The 25,019-nt window shown below is 34.8% G+C and overlaps 1 protein-coding gene across 9 annotated transcripts in view; it reads left to right on the forward strand.

Moving 5' to 3' along the window:
• LOC144287846 (uncharacterized) overlaps positions 1-25,019 on the forward strand; it is a 122,026-nt gene that overhangs the window by 46,820 nt on the left and 50,187 nt on the right. For 7 of the 9 annotated variants that reach the window (XR_013355627.1, XM_077855228.1, XM_077855230.1 and 4 more), the window contains exon 3: positions 5,655-5,748. The exons of 1 other annotated variant lie outside the window; for it this stretch is intronic. The gene's annotated coding sequence lies outside the window, so the exon portion shown is untranslated. Of the gene's footprint in view, positions 1-5,654; positions 5,749-13,871; positions 14,147-25,019 lie in introns of those variants that run through there. One more of the 9 variants, XM_077855235.1, reaches the window with a different exon arrangement.

The raw sequence follows: 25,019 nt of genomic DNA on the forward strand, positions 1-25,019 counted from the left end.
AGCTTAAATGATGCTAACTAAAGTGGCCAAAGTCATATGACTAGTGGTTGACATGGATTCAAACCCAGGCTTGGAAATTCCAATCCCTTCCCACCACCAGAAATTCTTTAGAAAACAAACAGGCAAACAAAAAACAACAGGGCAGAGAGTTTATACTTTTCAATGGCCATGGTCTGGTCTCATAGACCTCATATTCTTCATTTTGAAACTGAGAATAATATTTGTCTGACTCACAAGAATAATGTGGATGGCTTCCTAAAAAACTTTTAGGTACATTACTTTTTCTGTTCTCTAAAAGTATTTTTCACCCATTATTTATAATTTGTGTTGAAATTAAGCCTGTACCTCAGCAGTTTTCAATATGTGGTCTGAGGCACCTCAGACGACCCCCAAGATTCTTTCGGTGATTCTAGGAGGCCCTCCCTTTTTTCAAATATGTATTTGTAGAAGGCTGGACCTTCTGCATATACTTCAATCAAAACAATGTAACCCAAGAGTTTGAGTGCAGAAACGATGGAAAATTCAACTGGCCTCTATGAAGTCATACATTAAAAGAGACTTACAAAAATATAAAGCAGCATTATTCTTCTCACTAAAAATTTTCTTTGAAAAATAAGTCTTTGTCATCAAAATATGCTATTTTGTTTCATTTGTATGTGCACTATTATTTAAAATCATTAGTAAAATATTTATTTTTTTCAGTTTTAATTTCTAAAACAGCAATATCAATAAATATAATTCACTTAAAAAAAAAGGTCTTTGGGGTCCTCAAAAAAATTAAGAGTGTGAGTTCCTAAGGTAGAGAAGTTTAAGGACTACTGCTGTATGTATTTGTGATGGTCTTTACTTTCTCATATTACTATTGATATTTATATAGTTATTATTTTTTAAAAGTGTCAACTTCTTGAAAATGAACATAATGTTGTTTCCCTTGTTTGCCAATGTATGTAATACTATTATTTGCACATAATTGGCACATAAAATATTTGGAGATTGTTGATTGATAGAGGTTTATTAATTTATCCCCATCTTTGTATAGGTACTTAAGACCAGAGCTGAAATTCAAACCCAGAATTATAGTATTATTGGAATCACAGGTAGAAAATAAATATATCTCTAAAACTGGAAGATTTCATCTTTTAACATTGGGAAAATTTTCTCTGTTAGAATATTTCAATTTTCTCCTGGTTAGCGTTCCATTTGTTTTGCAACCCAAAGCCAGGACATAAAATTATCTCTTACTGAATAAAAAGAACAGGTTTTCTTCATTTTAAAGTTTAAATTTATTTTCAAAATATGCATTTTTAAATATATACATTTAGGTATAATCTGAAAGAAACAAATTAAGTTTATTCTAAGTATAGAGGTAAATAAAATGGGATTTTCTAAAGGCTGGAAAACCCCCTGTGTTCCTCTTACTGTCTTGGATTCTTATCTTTCTCTGTGTACATATATTCTCATCTTCTATACATGGCTGCCTGATATTAGCATGCGGCAAATCAAAGCATCCCCAAAGTGGGAATTTCATAGACAGATAGGTTGCATATAGCTTATTAGGCCAATCTTGCATAGCTAAGGGACTCAGCATTCTTCTGTTTCTAGTATAAACTCCTTAGAAAAGGAACCCAGTGTTTTATCCTCTACACAGTTGGCTAGGCCTTTGGAATGGGAAGGAGAAGGTTGTTTCAAATGGAATGTAAGGCCTCTCTCTCTCTCTCCTCTCGTAAAATCTGTTAAAGAATAAAAAAAGAAAAGAAAAAGAAAATTTTCTCTTTCTCTTTCTCTCTCTCTCCTCTCTCGCAAAATCTGTTTTAAAAAATAAATGGAATGTAAGGCTAACTTTGTGTCCTTTCTGAAAGAATGGAAAGGAATAAATGTATAGGAAAGGTCTTTAGCTTTAGGACTTGAAATAACTTAAATCCTTCAAAAGATGTTAGATCTTTAGATAAAGTAATAGAAAATCCCTACTGATTTATTAAAAATCCATTCCAAAATTATATAAACTTCTGCTTCAATGGTTTTAATATTAGTTGTCATGAGGCGTCTGGGAGTTTTGATCAAAAATGAAAATATTATTATAGCTACAGTAGCAAGTCATATATAATGCCCAAATGGCAGTTTTAGTTGGTTGCCCTCAAAAATAAAATTGTATACCACTTAGATAAGTTTATTGGTTTCAGAATGAGATAAACGGGCCTATCTTTGAGACATTTTTTAAATATAACTGCATACCTAACATATTGAAACTTTTCAGGATATATTTTTCTTTATGAATTTGCTCTATCTGAAATGTAAAGAAATATTAAAACATTTTTTATATAATGCATAGCATGGGGATAAATTATAAAATTTAAAAGACACTCTTAGGATGCCTGGGTGGCTCAGTGGTTGAGCATCTGCCTTCAGCTCAGGGCGTGATCCTGGAGTCCCGGGATTGAGTACCATATCGGGCTCCCTGCATGGAGCCTGCTTCTCTCTCTGCCTGTGTCTCTGCCTCTCTCTCTGTGTGTCTCTCATGAATAAATAAATAAATAAAAATCTTAAAAAAATAAAAGAAACTCAGTGACATTATAATATGCTTGTGTAGAAAAGAAGTCATCCAAAAAACACAAGGACTTGCAGTCAGCCCTAGGTCAACAGCCACAAAGCCTGGTTTGTTTTCCCTGAACACTTGTGTCCGGAAGTTACATAATAGTTAAAAAAGAAGCTTAGAAGAAGACTGCAAAACAAGTGATTCTAGGGACACAGATTGTCCCTACAATATTCCGGAGGAGTTCAAAGGTCTGTTGTCCTGCAATATAGATAGTGCTAACAAGTTTTGTTAAGTAAACAAATCTTGCAAAAAAGAGAAATCAACATGTTATTATATATTTTAATAATATTCTCAAAAATGCTCATGAGATAAATATCTAAGTCAAGTTATTAAATATGAAACTGACTACAAAATGCATTAAACATTGATCCTGTTCACTATTTAAAAATCCAGATTAATATGGAAAAGGAATATAAGAACTATATATAGAATGAAGTATTTGTAGTAGTTCTTATGGGTGGTTCTCACTTTGTATGCTCTCATTGTAAGTAGTAATGGTTACCTTATGACATGTCTTTTTTAAGACTTTATTTATTTGTTTATGAGAGACACAGAAAGAGAGGCAGAGACACAGGCAAAGGGCCAAAGGCACGCCCTGAGCCAAAGGCAGACTTTCAATCACTGAGCCACCCAGATGCCTCCAATATAGTTTTATATTAAGGACTGGTAATGGGAAGACTAAGGCATGCCTACTTTTCCCTCATGGGAGAGGTTAGGAGGCTGAGTAAAAGATCAAAAGTGCTACAAAACAGATTTAAGTGAGTCTGGAAAAACAAGATAATCTTTTTTGTTTATCAATAATACCCTTCAAAATTGGATACAAGTTGAGTTTGGCACTGGTTTGAAGAATTTTAATAAATTACAATTTCAAATTATTTTTTTAACCATACAACCATTGTTAAAGAAGATAGTTTTAGTGTTTCTGAAAAGAGGAAGATCAATCTTTTTTTTTTTTTTAACCAATTACTATATATGAGAGGAAAACCTGTGTGTGAGGGAGACTGAGAATCAAGCTGGAGTATAAAGGGAGGGAGGTCAACTAATGACCCTGATTAAACTTTACTTAGATGAAGAGAAGGTGGGACAGAGTTTTCCAACTATGTGATGCTTAATCTAACATCTGAAAATAAAAGTTTTAGCATGCTGAAGTAGGTTGAGTAAGATGAAGCTTGCTTTATAAAACCATTTGCTCTGAGCCTGGGTGAGTAAAAGACTTTCTTCCCATTTTATTTGCATCTCCCATGCATGGTCCTATATTCCATGCATTTTCCAATTTTGGATATCACCTCCTATATAAGTTAAAGTGTACCTTCCTCTCTGTAGCAGAAAGACCTAAACATTTATATTGACTTAAGTACATTATGTCTAATGTAATAGTCCTTCCATTCCAAGCTATCAGGCAGGTTTGCTCCATAAAGATATTCGAGAGTCAGATTATTTTTGTCCTGAGATCTATTGTCCAATAGTTTTGTATCATTGATCACACGGTCAAAATGGTTGCTTCCATATCTCATTCCAGCACATGGGAAGCTGGATATGGCTAAAGATGTTAAGCTGGAGCTGTAGATGTGCTCTAGCATATAATGTAACCACTCACACCATTGGTCTAAACTTAAGACACATATGCACATTTAGCCAGAAAGTAAACCGAGGAAATGCAGGTTTTAGTTGGTTGGCCAAAAGCCTAGATAAAAGTTTATTTCTGTGAAAGAAAGGGAGAATAAATTTAGGACAGACAACTGGGTTTCTTCCATTACCTTCTACTCAAGTTGGCTAATGAGCCTTCTCTCAGTGGCATTTTTTCTAAGTAGGCTCTACATCCAGTCTGGTCCCCAACATGAGGCTTAAACTCAAAACCCTGAGACTGAGATCTGACCTGAGATCAAGAAGCTGATGTTTAACCAACTAAGACAGCCAGGCACTTCATTGTGGTGTTCTTCATTTTCATGTTTCTGACCCTACTCTCACATCTGACTTTACTTTCATTATTTTGTCACTGTGTTTCATACTCATCTTTGCTTCTTCCATTATTTTCTGATCCTCACTCCCCAGTTTTGCTCTCAGCTCTTTAAGCTCAAAATCATTTTTATAACCTGTGAGGAATGTTGGTAAATGTGAAAGTCCCATTAAAAGTCCAAATAAATGATTGTAGGAATTCAGAAAGGAGGATTGTTTACAGTTAAATACATTGGGCAGCTTATTGTGTACACAGTGTGTTTGAGTGTTAACTAACGTTTAGTGTTAAATACTGTTTAGTTGAAAAGAAAGGATAGCTTTAGTTGCAAAGGACTGTTAAAAGATGCCATTGTTTAAAGTTCAGGTTTTCCACAGTGAAGTTAAAGTAATGTAATTTGGTTGAACTCTTGCTCATTCAGTAAATTTTTATTTGTGTTGAGTATATTCTTGCTCTGGTTGCCTTAATTCATTTTTGATCAAAACACTTCAAACTCATTGTCTGCGTGAATCTAATATACTACTGGAGGGAGAGAAATATTTAATTTAAAATTGTATAAATTAGGTAAATTATATAGTAGCTTAGGAGGCATGGCAGATTCTATCTATCTATCTATCATCTATCTATCATCTATCTATCTATCATCTATCATCTATCATCTACCTATATATATGGCTGTGTATATTTGTGACACATTAGATTATTCATTTAGGAAATGGAAATGGTCATCCATAAAAGTGATGTTATTTCACTCTGTTAGGATTTCTAGTGGAACAAAGAATGTATGCACTACACTATTTTTAGCTATAGCCATACTGCACATTACATCCCAATGATTTAATTATTTTATAACTAGCAGTTTGCACTTTTAAACTCTTTACCTATTTCTCCCACTCCCAGTCTCTACCCCTAGCAAACACCAATATGTTCTCTTTATCTATGAGCTTGGTTTGATTTTTGTAGCTGTCTTTAAATTCTACATATAAGTTAGATCATATGGTATTTGTCTTTGTCTGACTAATTTCACTTAGCATAATGCCCTCAAGGCCTATAGGTATTAAACAAATAACTGAATTGAAAATTTCTTCTTTTTTGTGTAAATCACAGATTGCTATGAGAGTGACTACCCAACAATGTTGGTGTAATGGAAGACATTACAGTCTCAAGGAATAATTCGTTGAAAGTCATGAAAGTAAGGATGGTAAGTGATTTTTAAGAACTAAAAGAAATCCAGAGTGTATGAAGTAGGGAGAAGAAAAGGAGAGGCACACTCCAATTGCAAAGGCAGCAAAGTCAAGAAATCTACAATTCTTTGAACTCTTGCTAAACAGTAGAACCAATAAAAATCATTGACAAAGTGGATGGAAAATAGAAAAGAGATAAACCAAGGATGTTTATGAAAATTTCCCCCTTTGAAATTGAAAGACATTGGCATGGAGAAGACTTCATGTGGCAAAGTTTTGGAGGAAAGACTCAGAGCTTGTTTTTTGTCACATTCTATGAAGGGTTTATCAATCAGCCAAGTGGGAGGTCTCAATTATGTATTTAGGTATAGAAATCTACAGTTAAGGGTAGAGGACTGTTTGCAAATATACATTTGGAAATTTCAACGCTTAATATTTAAACTAATGAGATGGAATGAGATTACCAAAGAAATGAGTTAATGTGCAAGGGCTAAATATAAATATGTTGAGAAAAATGTGACAGTGAACTTGTCCAATCTCATTTCCCAACAGAGAGCTAAGCATTCCAGACCATTTTTGAAGCTTTTATACTGGCTATTTGATTTGGGATTTGGAGACTTGTGTTTATGTAAAAGGAATTGTACTCTATATATTGAACTGCAGTTTGTTTTGGTCTGTAATGACATGATGAGGAACACTTTCTTTTTTAGTATATAGAATTCTATAGGATTACTTTTAACTGCTTTATCATTTCTAGTGATATTGTTGTACCATAGTTTGCTTAATTATAATTTTATTTAGGGAATTTTTAATTTTTAATATTTAATTACACTTGAGGTGGAGGCTGCTTGAACACAAAAGAAATTAAATCAATAATGAGGGAGGAGATAATTTAAATATTACACGTAATGCTGACTATCATCTAATTAATTTGCAAACGCTTGGGTGTGAATATGAATTTTCATGTGGATTTCATGTTTATTTATTTCTATTTTTAAAAGATTTTATTTATTTTTTCATGAGAGACACAGAGAGAGAGGCAGAGACATAGGCAGAGGGAGAAGCAGGCTCTCTGCAGGGTACCCGATGCAGGACTCAATCCCAGGACCGTGGGATCACAACCTGAGCCAAAGGCAGACGCTCAACCACTGAGCCACCCAGGTGTCCTGGATTTCATATTTATTATCTCATTGGGTCCCCATGCTACTTCTTGTCCTACTAATAGCCTACTAATGGTAAGTAAATAGTAAGATAATCTTACCATGATGATGACTGGGATACTAATGTTTATAGAGAAGAGTTTTTAGTGTCACTGGGTTTCTGAATTCCAGAGCACTACTTCATTTGATCAATTGGCTGAAACCTATTTGCTAAAAGCTAAAGTAAAGTTTTTGCAGGACTGACTGAGATGCTATGTAAACCTTTCAATGAAAACTGCCTTTTTACAAGTAATGCTCTTATTATTTAATATTCACCTCATGTGCTTCCCTTAAAACCCAAGCCCTGAATAAGATGCCACACCACTCTGCAAGTAATGACGAGGCAAACTTCCCCAGTGCATACTATATATCTTAGTGCACAAAGGTATAATTTTGTAGGATATATTTCTAAAAGTGGCAATGCTGTGTGTAAGGGTTTACAAAGTTATAATTTTCCTCATACTCCCAAACGATCCTCTGGAGGCTACAAGAGCTTACACTCTTTCCAACATCGCATGGGAGCTCCAGTTACCCCATCTTTGATAACATGGATACTATCAATCTTTTAAATTTTTGCAAATATAGTTGTTATTGTTTTAATTGTCATTACCCTGGTCACTTTGAGATTGAATACCTTTTCACATCATTGCTTCTGTTTATGTATTTTTACATTCCTACACATATATTTGTCTCATTTCAATTGTGGTTTAATTTTCTTTGAAAATATTTGTAGTTGTCCTTTGTATTGAATCCACATGAATTCTTTATTTCATGTACTAAAATATTTCCATCAAATCTTAATTTATTCATATGTTAATTTGTTTACAGTATTGCTTATCATAAAGAACTCTTTTTTGGGGGCACCCAGGTGGCTCAGTTAGCTAAGTATCCATATCGGGCCTGCTTCTTTTCCCTCTGCCCTTCCCCTCCATTCATACTCTCTCTCTCATGCTCTCTCTCTTAAGTAAATAAATAAAATCTTAAAAAATACATGTAACAGAATAATGCTTTTGAAGTAGTAAATAATTTCTTTCTCCCTCAAGTATAGATATGACACAGGAGTTATTAAACTTGTCTACAAGTCTTGGCCTTTAAATTTCCGAAAGCCAAAACTATCGGTGTTCAGAAGTCAAGGCTGATATAAAAGCAATGTTTGTGCAGCAAGCAACAATGAGTTGTACTATTTCACTCCTTCCCTTAACCCCATGCGTTTGGAACTATGTAAATCGCCTGAACATAGCAACTGCTCTAGGGAATGAAAAAAAGAAATCCTGAGTTTACTGAAATAATTTAGTCTGGAAAAATAAGAGATTAAAATAGAAATCCAGTCTGGGGAAAAAATGAGGTAGTAGAGGAAAAAAGAACTTCTCCCTAGCTTACTTCCATCCCACTTGTAAAAACCGAGTCACATTTTGGAGAGTTGGGGATCACTTATCATTGCTTTACCTAAGACTACGATAAACATAGGATTGAAAGAAGCCAGACACAAAAGAATACATACCATATGATTCCATTATTTAAAATTTAAAAACAGGCAAAACCACACAACAGGTTTAGAAGACAAAATAAATCTGCAAGGTAGAGGCAGGAAGTGAGTAGCAATTAGGAAGGCATGAAGAAGTTTCTGGGTTGTTGGTATTCTATTTTCTGATATGTTGTAGTTACACAGGTGGTTTCTTTGTTATAGTGTTTTGAACTGTATGTGTATACTTGGCTTTTTAAGTTCATATGGGTTATCCTTCAATTAAAAAGAAAAAATATGAAAATGCAGTTAAATTATAGAAAATAATATTTATACATTTCTGCAAATATGTTTGAAGGTAAGATTATATGTGTAGCACATATTATATGGCTGAAATGATTTATCCTCACACTCCTATTTTTTGCTCTTCTATTAAAATTTTATGCTTTCCTCTTAAATAACTGTAAATTAGATGATACTTGTTGAGCACTTACTCTAAGGGAAAGTACTATTCTAAGAACATTACAAATATCTGCTCATTTAAAGCTCACAACAAGCTAATGAGGTTGGAAGTATTATCCTCTTAATAGATTAGGGAATCGAGATTCAGTGACATTATGTAACTTCAGGGCAGAAAATCTAATTAGAGTTACAGTCACAACTCATACCCTGGCAGTTTGCCTCAAGGTTAAATCTGGTTAACCACCATATTGTCCCCTTAAGTACATCTCCTAATCATCTCTCCAGAAGCAGAAAAAAAGAAAGAAAAGTGAACATCTTTTGTTACTGTTAATTCCCATAGTTAATTTCTAATTCAGAGGGAAGCTGAGTAGTTGAGGTGAGAAGCAAAACCAAAAATATTGTGAAATGTCTCTCTGGACTAGGATACCCTTGCCAACCAGAGTGTAGATAGCAGGAACTGAATGTTTCTCTCTAGCTGTGAGGTAAACAAAAAGGAAAGGACCCTGAGAATGAGTAAATTGTCTAGAACAACATGTAACTCAAAGAAAGGCCTGATAGAGTATTCTGGCTGAAGCTCAATAAGAACTACTGTGAAAAGAACACCTTAATTCACCCTTCCCACATGGTGTTAGTGGCATTGCTATCAAAATTTCAAGAATAGATAATTCTTATATTTTTAAAAGCAGGACAACATGCAGAAAATGTTGTAAAACTCCCAAACTCATTTCACAGACCTAACAGACCACTAAGCAAGATATAGAATCAAAAATAAATAAACAAGGATGTCTGGGTGACTCAGTTCATTAAGCATCTGGCTAGTGATTTTGGCTCAGATTATGATCTCGAGGTTGTGAGATCAAGCCCCACAATGGGCTCCACACTCAGCAGGGAGTCTCCTTAAAACATTCTCTCCCTCTGTTCCTCCCTCTCTCAAGTAAATAAATAGATAAAGAAAGAAAGAAAGAAAGAAAGAAAGAAAGAAAGAAAGAAAGAAAGAAAGAGAAAGAAAAAAATTGATGGCAGTAAACATACACATTCACACACACACACACACACACACACACACACACTTCACATAGCACCCATAGTCACTCATAAAATAAGAGTTCTTTTAAGATTTGTTTATTGTTTTGTTCTGTTTAGACTTATTTATTTATTTTAAAAATAGAAGGAGAGAAAGAGCACATGAGTGGGAGAAGGGCCAGCAGGAGAAGGAGAAAGAATCTCAAGCAGATTCCCTGCTAAGAGCAGAGCTTGATTCTGGACTCCATCCCAGGATCATGACCTGAGTTGAAGGCAGATAGCTTAACCTACTGAGCCACCCAGGTGCTCTGCTGTTACACGTATTTTAGTAACTAGTGAGCACCTCTTTTTCAAAAATAATTTTTTAAAGATTTTATTTATTTATTCATAAGAGAAAAAGAGAGAGGCAGAGACATATGCAATGGGAGAAGCAGGCTCCTCATAGAAAGCCTGATGTGGGACTTGATCCCAGGGTTCTGGGATCACACTCTGAGCTGAAGGCAGATGCTCAGCCACTGAGCCACTCAGGTGTCCCTCAAAAACAATTTTGGCTATTTCTACCAGTCTTCCAGATTATCACAAAATTAATATTGTAAAGATCAATTGTGACTACTATTTTTAGAAAGATAAGTCTTGTTAGCTACAAGGTCATCTCCTCCTCCTTCTCCTCCTCTTCCTCCTCCTCCTTCTTATTGTTTTGCTAAGCCACACAATAAGATGATGTGAATTTGGTTACAGGTAAATTTTAGGATATAGAAAAGTGTTTTGTATATTTTTACCATTTTTATTCTTATTAGATTTTTGGAAGTTTCTTCTAATCCTGCAGAATTGTATTGGCTTTTTCTGCATGCTTAGGAACTGTCTGTAAAGGTCTGCTTTCACTATCCATGGAAGCCAGTGCAGGAGACTAACTGTTGGGGAGGTAGATGAGGGGCTGCTTGTGGCCATTTGAGGGAGATCTGCAGGCAAGGTGTTCTAAGCTGTTCTGGGCAGGCTTCCTGGTGGAGTTCATACAGTGATTAGTAGGATCCGTGGTCCTTTGATGGATTCTGAGTCCTAGTAATTGTGCTTCCAGACTTTTCCAAATACTCAGCCCATGCCTAACACATAAGTATTCTGTGTAGGGCACAAAAAACTGAGTCTATAGGGCAGTGTCCCATAGGTCTGGGGAAGTCAGGCACTCCTTGTGCTCTCACCTTTCCCTATGGGAGAAGTTCTGGCCTGAGTGGGTCTCTTTTGGACTTGAGCTGTGCTGCCATCATTAGTGAAGGTAGGTAAAGTGAAACTGTACTTTTTATACTTTTTGGTGCATCTATGCTCAGACGTTATGCTTTAGTAATGTGCCAGAGCTTCTTCACTAAATTCCCAGATTCCCACAAATGTGTTCTTGTCATGATGGTTGTCAAAATAAATACTCCATAAGGGCATGATGGTTAAAAGAAAAAAAAAAGGCTATTGGCTATCTTGCTAATGTCACTGTATGAATCAGATTTTGATGTTTCAAAACACCTCAATTGCAACTGCATATAAAATTAGTAGTTCAGATTAGGTTATGACATATACAATTGTTCTTCACTATGGATTGTAACATTTATCCTCCCAAATATCCTAGCACATGTTAGTTTTTCTCCTCCATTTTATCTTAGTGAAGGTATCCCTTCTAACTAAGCTACTAAATCAAACAACCTAGGAGTCATGTATATTCTTTCTCTTTCTTCGGGATCCATGCCAATTTTATCATCTAAATAGTTCTTAAATTGAATCTCTATTTTTCTTTCCTGCACTTGCTGTCCAGGGTAAGCCCTCAGCATGACTTTCCTGGATTATAGATTCAATTCTTTATTCTACCTCGTTTCGTATGTTCTGACAACTTCAAACTTGTCTTCTTGCCTGTGGCCAGCCTCTTCAACCTATCGTGCTGCTTAATAGCTAAGATATGCTTTTAAAAGCCTACTGATGAAGAGATCCCTCTTCCACAAATGTGGTGAGATATTGATGCCATCCCGACTCAGGGACAGAGCAAGGGGACATGAATTCTGCAATGCCTCATTCCAGGAGAAGCTGTATGCTTACCTTAGTTAATCATGTGAACCTGTTCATTTTCTGTTATTATTAGACATGAGTAAATGTGGAAAGCACTAAACCAAAATAGTAAAAGTCCTTTTGGTCAATGACATATATAAGAACTTCTGTGCTCAGATACCCAATATAAGGCGCTTGTGGAAAGTTTTAAAAGCATACCTCCTAGCCCCATAGATAATTTTAATGTTACCCCAAGTGGACAGCAGGCTTACCTAATAGTATCTTTGTGCTTAAAAAAGGAAATCGCTCCTTTGCAATAGATGTAGCCTTGTATCAGATTGCAATACTGGGGCCAGTTCACTGTGTATCCCTGAACAGTGGCCCCATCTCTCTTTCTTCACCTGTCAACGTATATCCTGTCTTCTTTTGAAGTATCTGTCATGTTTTTTCACAAATAATAGCTTTATTCTTCCTATAATTACTGATTTGGAAAACCCTCTCTACCCTCTCTTGTTTAACAAATTTTATTCATCCATATGCATTCAATTCAAATGCTACTTTCTGGAACTTGTAGCTTTGCTCCCATTGAATTTATTGCACACCATGATCACAGACATGATCACACCATTGTGTTTCTAGTGTTTGCCTTTTCTAATGGACTAAAACTCCAGAAAGTTAGGTTACTGCTCTTTAGAATTCTGCTTCTAGAGATCTACCTAAGAGTAATGAAAACATACATCCGCACAGTCTTACATACAAATGTTCCTACTGGCATTACTCATAATAGTGGGAGAGTGAAAATAATCTAATTGCCCATCATTGTTGAATGGGTAAGCAAAATGTGCTGTGACCATACAATAGAATATATATTCAACTATAAACATAAATGACAAACTATGGATACCTGCTATGATATGGATGAACATCAAAAACATGCACAGTGAGAAAAGCTATATACAAGAAAGCACATATTATATTATTCCATTTATTTCAAACTTCTAGAATAGTCAAATATTTAGAGACAAAAAGTAGATTGGTGATTGGCTGGAACAGGAGGAAGAAAAATCAACAGTAAATATGCATAAGGGATTTTTAGAGCAATGAAAATATTCTAAACTTGATTTATGGTGATGGCTGCATAACTTGGTGAATTTACCATAATATCATTGAATTATACACCTGGAAGAGATGAATTATATGATATGTGAAATATTCCTCAATAAAGTTATTTTTAAAAACTTAGGTTACATCTTTATTCATTTTTGTAGTTTTAACTACAAACCCAAGATGTGGCCCACACAATTTTTTGATGCCTTCCGTTCTACCAAGTTTTCAGCTTCCCCCTTGTTTTTCTAATTACATTTTAATTTATAATTAGAATATAGAAATGATATACAAATGGTATACATTTATCTTCAAATGGTAACATTTTAGTTGATAACATTATCATCCATGACTCTAATAGAGTTCCATACAATATTTTGTTTACTGTTCATTATGCATTTTGCATTTTCTGCTGAAAATTAATTGAGATAATTCCTGAAACAAAAGTTCTATAATGAAATAGAAATCTGTGAAATTGCATGGTATTGGCCTTTCTTGAAAAACTCTTTTTTAATTTTTTATTGGTGTTCAATTTACTAACATACAGAATAACCCCCAGTGCCCGTCACCCATTCACTCCCACCCCCCGCCCTCCTCCCCTTCTACCACCCCTAGTTCGTTTCCCAGAGTTAGCAGTCTTTACGTTCTGTCTCCCTTTCTGATATTTCCCACACATTTCTTCTCCCTTCCCTTATATTCCCTTTCACTATTATTTATATAAGAAAGGTGTTATTATATAGTTTTAGGAATCTTGAGTAAAGAGCTCTGCTTAAGTTTGTGTTGGTCTGCTAAAGCTAAGATGTTACATTTTTTAAAAAGTCAAATTGGTAGTGGTTTATAACAATAAACACATACTTCTCACTCACAGCTCTTAGGGTCAGCTGGATATGAGTCTAGTCACTTCAAGTATCACTCTACCTGGGACCTGTGTGAAGGTGCTGAATGTACCTAAGGCAGAGTCTTTTCAAAATGAATGACAGGAGACAAGAGGCCATGTTAAACCACACAGACACACAAAAAACCTCTTCTTGGATGTGGTTTATGTTGTCCCTATGAATCAAAGGCCCAAACCAATGGTCAGAGGGAATATACTTTATCCACAGGGAAGTCATAGAAAGAGAGGGAATGGAAGGAAGACCTGTGACCTGGTAAGCAAAGTTTTCTTAACTTATACATTGAGCTCACTCCCCTGTATTTTCACGACAAACTCAGAATCACAGATTAATGGGCCATGTATTGAAGACAATGACAATTTGAAATTGTAATTCTTAGCTCTGGTTAATATAAAAGCCTGGATTTTTTTTTTTTTTTTTTTAAATTCTGATGCTCAGTCTCAATGTAGACCAGTTGAAGCAGAAACTTTGGGAATGGCATCAGGCATCAGTATTTAAAAATTGCCTTCATAAAAAAAAAAAATGCCTTCATTTGATCCATGCATGTATAAGGAAAGGTTGAGAACTATTGATGTAGAGAAATGGATTTTGGCAGAATATTTTTCATATCCTTCATCTGAACATCTCTAATCAGATTTCAATACCATTTTTAGATCCATTTTACTTCAGGCATGTATGAATGTTAGTCTTCTAGTTACAGAAGGAGTAGTTATTCTTAAAGTTTAGGGGGCTTTATTCTAGTCTTGTGGCCTTATCAGAATTTTAAATTATATTTGCCAGAGGATGAATCTGTAGAGAACAGCAAATTATGAATCTCTTTGTGTGATTTTTAGTCTTCTTTCTTTGTATTTTCTTATATGAGAGGGAGAATATATTTTGTCACAGATACATTATGATTAACTATTATGTCTTCCAGGAGGGATAGAAAGCACAATATGGTCTCAATTTTCTATATTTGCATAGTTTTTAAAATGCATAGCTAAGCAATTGCAACATTGTTTTAGAAATGCCACAGGGTATTAAATCATTTTGGCCTCAAACATTTCAGTTACCCTATAGGAGACTCTTATTTTTACTGTAAACTTAGGATCTGTTATTTGGCTTGAGTTATATTTATTGCTTTTTAAATTAGTTTTCAAATACTTTGAATATAAAATCCTATATTAAAACCTGTAATGAATGAGAAACATTCCATTTATATTATCATTTTATTCATATTTACGATTTGAAATTCTTGAGTATATGTAACATAGCAATTCAGAGTGTGGAATAAGAAAGGAACAAAGAGGTCTAAATCATATCAAAGCATATTAGCAATAAAAAAGCAAGAATCAATACAAAAGAAAAGCGTAGTATGTAAACCAGGGTAAAGTAATCAATAGCTGTGGATTATACTATACAATTGCAGATCATCAGAGGAAAATCCATTTGAATTATATAGTTATACTAAAGAGGTACAACAAATATCCACTGCAAATTTGCTTCAAATAATGGACAACGGAAACCCTAAGCAATAATGGCAAAGTTTAAAAGAAGACTTTGGACAAAAGAGAAGAATATCAAAATTATAGAAATTTCTGAAGCAATTTAGAAAGTAATTTTTAGAAATGGTTTTGCTCTAGGCCACCAAAAAAAAAAAAAAAGTATCTGGTTTCTAAAACATATCACAGGGCTAAATTAGATATTACTCATTAGGATTACTTTTGTAAGGAATTAATATGGGTTGTTCCAGTTATTTATTTCTGCATTTAAAAAAAATCACAGAATTAGTGGATTAAAACAATAGTTTTCTTTTGTGGCTCTAGAGTCTAATTGGTCTCATTGGGTGGTTCTTAGAGTCTTGCTTGTGGTGCAGTCAGATGCTGATTAGGTCTAGGATGATATCAAAGGCTTCTTCTCTCATGTGCTTCCATTTGACATGGGCTTCCTTACATCATGGTGGCTGAGCTTCAAGAATAAGTATCCCAGGAGGACCAAGCAGAAAATGTAACCTCTGTAATGACCTAGATTTGAAAGTCATTTCCTGTCACTTCAACTACAGTGCAGCGATTCACAAAGCAGATGTGTAGGGCCCATATCTCAAATAGGAAAAGTGTCAAGGTCACATTGTATAAGCAGGTAGGATGGAAGATTCGGTTGCCATCATTTTGTAAATACAGTCTTCCATAGGGATCTTAAATTTCCTTTAAATTTCACTTTGCTGTGGGCAGTAGGATTTTACCCAGCCTTATATAATGCAAACATCACAATTTACCCTAAACAAGAATTTAATAGGAAGGCTGGAGTTTTGAATTATTTATAGGATATGAATTGTGATACTATCCCAAGACTTTATCTTACTGTTGAAGGTATAGGATAGGTAGTCACCTGTGTCTCAGGCCTGAATAGTTATTATTCTCCTTCTCATCATTGTAATTAAGCCCTGGTCTTTTAATTCCTCTGAAACTCCAAGCTGGTCATCACCTTATGGTCTATTTGGATCTTTAGCTTTTTATAGATAGGTTCTCATATTTTAGCACTCTGCTCGTATATCAGGCCTTTCAAGGCCGGCATCTGGCCACCTCTTCCCCAGGTACTCTTCACTCTTTATCATATTATCATATTTCCTTAATTTTATCTACATCCCATCCTCACTTGTGCACTAGATGAAGATCTCAATGAAGGTAGCTTATCATGTCTATGCTAGTGTTTCCCACAGAGAAAGCTTCAGAAAAAGGTCCACAAATCAATAAATGGCTAAATTGATTTTGTGTGAATGCTTTAGGCAGCTTATTTTTTGGGGGGTTCATCTCTCCCTTTCTTAAATGATCATAAATCAGACAACCTGCAGCTTTTGGGTATGTGTTCCTATCCTGCTATTCTAGAGCCATAGAGAAAATAATTAATTCTTCCACATGTTAGACTATACTTCAAAAGTTTGAATACAGCATCCTGTCTCATTTATATCTTCACTTTAAAGGTTGTGTATGCTTTTAAATACTTCTAATGTGACAAGTTTCTAATCCTCTTGTCATCTTTGACACATTTCTCAGGAGATTTTCAGTTTTCAAATGGCCCTTTGAAAGTGTATGCTCCCAGTAGTACATAATACTTTAGGTAATATCTCCCTAGCTGAGGATATAATAGGACAGCACTTTCTTTGTTAGGGGTTCTATATTTTTATTGTTGCAGAATAAAATGTTTTGCTTGTTCTAAGGAAACATGTTTCACAAAATCTCAAATGTGTATTTCCATTTTTAATTGTATAACTTTTGCCAAAGTGAAAATCAGAGTCCCTTATTTTGTCTAGTGTCAAGTATCAAAAATTTTAGGGCCTTTTAAAGCTGACATTTAGGAACCAAGAAAACAAAAGTTATTCTAAATAGGTTACGCTTCTAAAATAAATCCAGAGGATTGACATAAAATGAGATCATGCTGTTTGCACATCCGAGATCAAAAGAAGCTTCCAAATAATTCATAAGACTTCTGCTTTAATGCCATATGGCTGGCATCTCTGAAGTAACCAGCCTGAACTTCCTATTTAAAAACGGTAAAGACCTTCAAAAACAGAACACACCAAAATCTAAAATCGATTACCAACTAATTGTTAGTATTACTTAAATTTGTAATTATTTGGCTTATATGGTTGGAGTGAGGCTCTGTTTTCTCATAACCCTATTCATAGTTTGACTCTAAATTCTGTAATCTGCAGAACTTTGGTAGGAGCTTCAGCACAATTGTCAGACTTACTAGATTAAAATCAAAGGTTCATCACTTATTGTCTTATTGATTTTGAGCAAGTTACTTAGCATCTTCATGTCTCAGTTTCCTTATCTGTAAAAGAAATGTCGTACTAGAATCAAATGAAAATACATGGAAAGTACTTAAAATGCACAACGCATAGGACTCACTAAACATAAAGCAAGTGCTCAACAAAAGTGGGCTACGACTGATCATGTTCTTTTAAAAGTTTGCTTAAAACTATTCAGCATGTAATCATTCTTTCAATTTTTTTTCTCCATTGACTAAGAAATCCACATTTTTTAGCACCAGAATATTGAAGTTCTCTTGCTTCAGGACTAAGAATTTACCTTTGGAGGCATCTGGGGTTAGCATCTCCACCAGCGTCACCCCCACTATTGTGCCTCAAACCCCTGATCTTTCTAGTAGACCCTTATTACTTAGATTCATGCCTGCAGACTGGCAGCTTGAGTATCACCTGGAGTTGGTTGAATTCAGAATTTCAGCTCTATCTTGGATCTATTGATTCAAAATTTGCCTTTTAATGAGGTGCCAAGTTTATTCATAAGCTTATCAAAATATATGAACTGTTACACATTTATTTGAAGACTAACTCCCAGCAAAAGACTGGTCAAAAGAACAGATGAGAGTATGAAATAGAATCTTTAGAATCTACTAGTAAATCCAGGTGTGCTAGTTTGGAGTCAAAAGCAAGTGATACACTTTTGAATTTAAAGTTTTTTATCTATTTTATCTGTACACAGTTGGATATACACAAGGGAATGCAAAAGGGATTAATGGTCCAGTGTTTGGGGCTGGAAACAGAATATATCAATTGACCTCCAGCTCCAGATATAGGAAGAGGATTTGAACTGAAACCAATTAAATGGGAAATAGAAAGAAAGGACATTGAAAAGTACTGTTTGTATTTTTTTTAAATGCTTGGATACATTTCTCACAGCAAATGAAACATTTTTAAAGAAATAACTGGAAGAGTCCGAAACACAGGAGATAACAAATAAATATATGTTGAAGTCAACTAAAAAGTGAACATAGAGAGAAAATGACAAAGAACAAGACGATCTTCCAGGCTTTAGGAAGCTCTATTTGGTGGAAACAACAGACAATTACAACAGGAAGCCAAGAGTGCCGTGTGCACAGGTCATATGAGAACTCTTACGGGCATCACATCCAACTTATGTGCATATGTGACATAGAGGTTTATAAAAGACAGCAGTTTGCCTAAATTTAAAAGGCACAATTGCTGTTTCTAGGGATGGAAAGCAAAGTAATGACATTCCAGAAAAATCAATGTAGCCTTTCCCACAAGTCAGGTGTGATCAGGAAGCAGCAGGAGGTGCCTTTGGAGAAATAGAATCCACAGCATGGAGGTTCCTGCATGATGTCCTGAAGAGCTTGTGTATAATGGGGTGGGAGTAGAGGTGGTTTTGAATGAGGCTTTGAAAGGGCAAAATGCTAATGAGTTTTTACTTTTCTATAATGATGATAATAAGAATACCTGTGTACTGGCAGTGTATTAGGTGTGAGATATGTGTGTTTGTGTGAATTTTTGTACTGCCTTGTTTTATCCTAGTAAAGCAAAACCCTTTGTATTAAGAGCTATAATTATCCTCATTTCAGAGATGAGAAAGTGTAAGCTTAAGAAAGTTAATTTCCCCAAATTACACAATGAAGCCTTACACACACACACACACATACACACACGATTTTTTAAATTTCAACTTTATTTGGCCAATATGTTCAATTCTAATACCATGGTAGAAATGGTTGAAGAATGGTCTGCATGTGGTTTAGTTCAAGCACCCTCGGCCCTTTCCCAGCCTGGAAATGGAGGGTTCAGGTTCTGCCCGGTGGAGGCCTCTGGAAGTCACAGAGCACTGGGGAGCCTGGCTCTGGAGAGGATGGGGGGCTGCCTGGGTCTGTCCTGGGCTCAGCCGGCGCCCATATATATATGATTGTGTGAAATATATGTATCTCTCATTCTCTCTCTCTCTATATATATATGTATATGTATATGTGTATATATATATGTCAGAAGTCTTCACTCTTTTCTCTAGATGCTTATATATATATAAGATATATATATGATATATATATATAGATATATATAAGATATATATATAAGATGCTTATATATATATATATCTATATATATATATATATATATATATTAGGTCAGAACACTGAGCAGGACTATAATTGGATCATTTTTTCATCCTTTTCATGAATGAAAACACATGTTCAATGAAAAAAATTTTTTTTTCTACTAACTTCACCATGGCCTGCCTCATTCTCAGGAAAAGGAAAAAGCAGGCACCTCTGTGTGATAAAATTAGTGATCTCAAGAGTAGGCAGTTGTGAGAAGAGAGAACCTGGAACTTTATTAATTCATTGTCACCACAAGCAAAGTGCAAAAGACAATCATGGCCCAACAGAACTGAATAGTTGATCCTCAGGATATGATATTATAGCACTGAAGATCCTTGACAATCTTCAAACCAACTCTTTCTGAGTCACACTTGTCTGGTCTGAATGGGTTATCCTCTAAAGTCTTCCATATCTGAGGCAAAATGCTTGCTTGGGTTCTCAACTGACCATCCTCCAGGGAATTTTACCCACTTTTCCGTTATTCTTGATCTGTTTTCTTTATGCTATTTCTTTTTTTTTTTTTCCAGTACTCTCTTAATTGAAGAGCACATCTCCCAAAAATTATTGATAACTGTTCCCTGGGGGAAAAATTTACCGAGATCTTGAATGTCTGAAAATATTCTTATTCTACTCTCATACATAATTTTCTATTACTAGTATAATCTATTATTATTTTCTAGGTATAAAAATTTTTGTTTGGAAATCATTTTCCATCAGAGTATTTTAGGTAATGCTCCATTGACTTCTTGCTTCCAGAGTCACTATTGAGAAATCTCGTCATTTTGAGCTTTCTTTGTGACCTTTATTGTTTTTCTCTAGAAGCTTCTTAAATCTTCTCATGGTGCCTAGCGCTCTGATATTCCACAGTCCTATGTTTTTACTTTCATCAATTTTGGTTATCACTTAGTAATAGTTTTCAATCTGATAATGTGCATCCTTTGGTTTTGAGAAATTTGTTTATGAATTTCTCTATTTTCAACATCCTGTCTTTTTGGAAATCCTAAATCCTGAATGCAGGATTTTCTGGTTGAATCCTCTAATATAATTTTTGTTCTCATTATCCTTCATCTTTTTTTTTGCTCAAATTTCTCTAATATTTCAACTTATTATTAACACTTCTGTTTTTTTCCATTTCCAGTACCATGTTTTAAATCCCAAAAGGTTTTTTTTTTTTTTAGGATCAAGAGTTAGACTGAGTCACTCAGGACCCTCTTCTTTTAATTCTTGAAATATTCCTTATATAATGATACCTGGATTGTACTACCCTTTCTTACTTTTCTGAAGATATTTACAACATATTTTAAATTCCTACATAATTTCCACCAATTGGCTTCTTTTCTGTTCATTTTTGCTTTTTTTCTGTCAGATTAGAGCCTTTCCTCACATAGCTAATAATTCTTGATTTTATCTTATATTTAAGAATAAAAATATTTTAAAAAGCCTGACATCGAATTCTGAACACAGAATGAAGCATGATAACCTTTGAATTTACTGTAGGCTGATCTGAGTGGACTGTTTGATGGTAATTTCTCATTTCAGTACATTTGAGTCTTTCTTCTTGGCTGATCAATTTTTTCATTGAAGAGTGTTCCAAACTCTTGCTTAGAGAGTGAAGTATCTCTTGAGCATTCTGAAAGAACAGAGAGGTAGAAGAAATATAAAATTTCAGCATTCAGCATTCAGATTTTTTCATTTTATGGAAAATGGTACCTAACTATTCAATTATTCCAGGAATCTTTCAGTCTCAGAATAATCTGTTTTACCTGAGTGGGGTTAGTGAAGGTTGGCTTCTAAATTCTTCTCACACTTTTTCCCCACCCATTTCTTATTATAATGACATCCCTTTGCCATCAGGTGAGGCTGAGATGTGTTGGTGTCCCTTACTAGAACCACGCCTCTCAACATCAAATCTATTACTGCAAAAGATAATAGGTTCTCTTAGGGTTGACATTTAATAGAAAATTATGTTTGTTTAACAGAAATACATTTGTAACTGTGCATAAGTATTTAATATGTAACAATTTCACATTTATACTACCTAATTTTCTAATTTCACTTTAGGGCAATCTTATAAATGTGAACATATTTTATAGAAAATGAATACACAAAAGGCAGTGTATTTGTAAAGCTATGGAAACAAGTACTAGCAATTTAAAGGCATGCTGATTTTCTATGAATTAATGTAATTAGAACTATCAAAGACACTAAGAATTACACGAATAATATTGGCTAAAGTGTGAAATGATTTGTTGGTTAATATCAAAGTCTTCTCTGACATTACTATGGAGAATTGTGAAAGTGTATTGTATAAATTTTCATTTAAAGTGCAAATATACTAAGAAATAGTCAATATTATAACTGTGCAAACTACATAATACTTGCATATTATAGTCTTTAATTTATAAAACTGTATATAATTTAATTTATAAAGCTATAAATAAAATTGTATATAAGGCGTTATTTAAAGAAACATAGAAAATACTGCTTTATACTAAATTTTAAGTGACATAGATTGCTGATTCAACAGAAGACCCTGAACATTATCATTAGAAGTGGCAGACAATGTTCTCCTCTAAGCAATCGTTGTAACATTGTGCAAAGGGGCAGATGAATAGGGAGTGAAATTAAATGAGATTGCACATCTCTCTGTATGTTTCAGAGAGATAGGCATTTTAAACTGGATCATGAAATGGATTGGGAGCTAAAAGGAAATCTGAGATAAATGGGAAAGCAAGCATGAGATTGTGTGTAATACGGATCCGTACAAAAAGCTCCTGCACAATTTAGAAAATGGGAAGTTGAGATCTGTCTGTGTTGCCTCAGAGCAAACAAAATGTGAATTTAAAAGGAGTCCAAGTCGAGGAAAGAGCACATTTTTCAGAGTACTGGGGAAAAAATGGCCACAGGCATGTTTGAAGATGTGAAATGAGTGAGGTAAGCTGAATTTTCTAAATGAAAATGATCAGTAAGAGCTGATGGTGATCAAAGGGATGTAAATGAGACTAGAAACCCAAACTTGGAAATATTCCAGATCAAGAAGAAATTGCGATTTTGAAGTATACGAATTGCTATTTTTATTATTTAGTATCTAAATTATTTTAATGAGCTTTTGGATCATCCTAAAATTTACAGGGAATATGGAATCAATCAGATATGATTTCTTATAATTAATTTGCACCTTTCAGAAAAATAGACACTTCACAACTGACAACTAGAGCCATGATGCAAAGCAATACCATCAAAGCCATAAACCTTCCCTATTCCCTACGGAAGGAATCAGTGATTATATATATATATATATATATATATGTATATATAATTGCCAGAAACCCAATTCAATTGTAGTGAGCAGAAAGTGGGGATTTATTAGTTCATATGAGTGGTTTTGAATAGAGGTCAAATTAGACTAGAGCAAAGCTGCCCCCAGACATTAGGAACATATTAGGAATCTGTCCTCCCTCCCTTGTGCCCTCAGCTTGCTCCTGTCTTAGTGCTGCTTTCATTTTCTGGGGGGTTCTCTGCATATATAGGAACATAGGCCTACTTTCAGAATCAAGCCTTAAATTCATGGTCCATGCATGAGAAGAAATGCTGAAAATAAAAACAATAAAGTGACAAATACCACTATCTGAATGATTAATTAAGGAGAAATCCCCTGTTCTATTTTCTTTAACTAACCCAGTCCTATTATTTTCACCCCTGGAGAGTGATGGGAGCAGGTGGGTTAAGCCACTCTCCACAAAAGGGATAGGCTGCTCTCCACTAGCGGGTCAAAAGCACTGGGTGTTATAATATATTTTGGCAAATAGAATTTAAATTAAAAAAATGTTTAAAAAAAGACCACCTACAGCCAGTATTTAGCGAACACCAGCAAAAAGCCAGATACCCTGTGATAAATACAGCAGTGCACAAAGAAACAAAGATTTCTGTTCTCTTGGAGCAAAGGAAATTAGCATATAACTAATACACATAAAAATGAGTACATTATGTAATACTTCTGTAGGTGATACTTTGCAAAAATGAGAAGAGGTAGAGTAGAAGCAAAGGGCTTGGTGGTGCTGGGACCTGGGATATAGCAGAGTTATTACTTTAAATATGATGCTTGGTTGTTTCTTTGGTGTTGAGTTTAATAAGTTATTTATAGATCTTGGAAACTAGCCCTTTATCTGATATGTCATTTGCAAATATCTTCTCCCATTCTGTAGGTTGTCTTTTAGTTTTGTTGACTGTATCCTTTGCTGTGCAAAAGCTTCTTATCTTGATGAAGTCCCAATAGTTCATTTTTGCTTTTGTTTCTTTTGCCTTCGTGGATGTATCTTGCAAGAAGTTACTATGGCCGAGTTCAAAAAGGGTGTTGCCTGTGTTCTTCTCTAGGATTTTGATGGAATCTTGTCTCACATTTAGATCTTTCATCCATTTTGAGTTTATCTTTGTGTATGGTGAAAGAGAGTGGTCTAGTTTCATTCTTCTGCATGTGGATGTCCAATTTTCCCAGCACCATTTATTGAAGAGACAGTCTTTCTTCCAATGGATAGTCTTTCCTCCTTTATCGAATATTAGTTGACCATAAAGTTCAGGGTCCACTTCTGGATTCTCTATTCTGTTCCACTGATCTATGTGTCTGTTTTTGTGCCAGTACCACACTGTCTTGATGACCACAGCTTTGTAGTACAACCTGAAATCTGGCATTGTGATGCCCCCAGCTATGGTTTTCTTTTTTAAAATTCCCCTGGCTATTCGGGGTCTTTTCTGATTCCACACAAATCTTAAAATAATTTGTTCTAACTCTCTGAAGAAAGTCCATGGTATTTTGATAGGGATTGCATTAAACGTGTATATTGCCCTGGGTAACATTGACATTTTCACAATATTAATTCTTCCAATCCATGAGCATGGAATATTTTTCCATCTCTTTGTGTCTTCCTCAATTTCTTTCAGAAGTGTTCTATAGTTTTGAGGGTATAGATCCTTTACATCTTTTGTTAGGTTTATCCCTAGGTATCTTATGCTTTTGGGTGCAATTGTAAATGGGATTGACTCCTTAATTTCTCTTTCTTCAGTCTCATTGTTAGTGTATAGAAATGCCACTGATTTCTGGGCATTGATTTTGTATCCTGCCACGCTACCGAATTGCTGTATGAGTTCTAGCAATCTTGGGGTGGAGACTTTTGGGTTTTCTATGTAGAGTATCATGTCATCCGCTAAGAGGGAGAGTTTGACTTCTTTGCCAATTT

Source organism: Canis aureus, chromosome 17 (assembly GCF_053574225.1).
Source record: "Canis aureus isolate CA01 chromosome 17, VMU_Caureus_v.1.0, whole genome shotgun sequence".
NCBI lineage: Eukaryota > Metazoa > Chordata > Mammalia > Carnivora > Canidae > Canis > Canis aureus.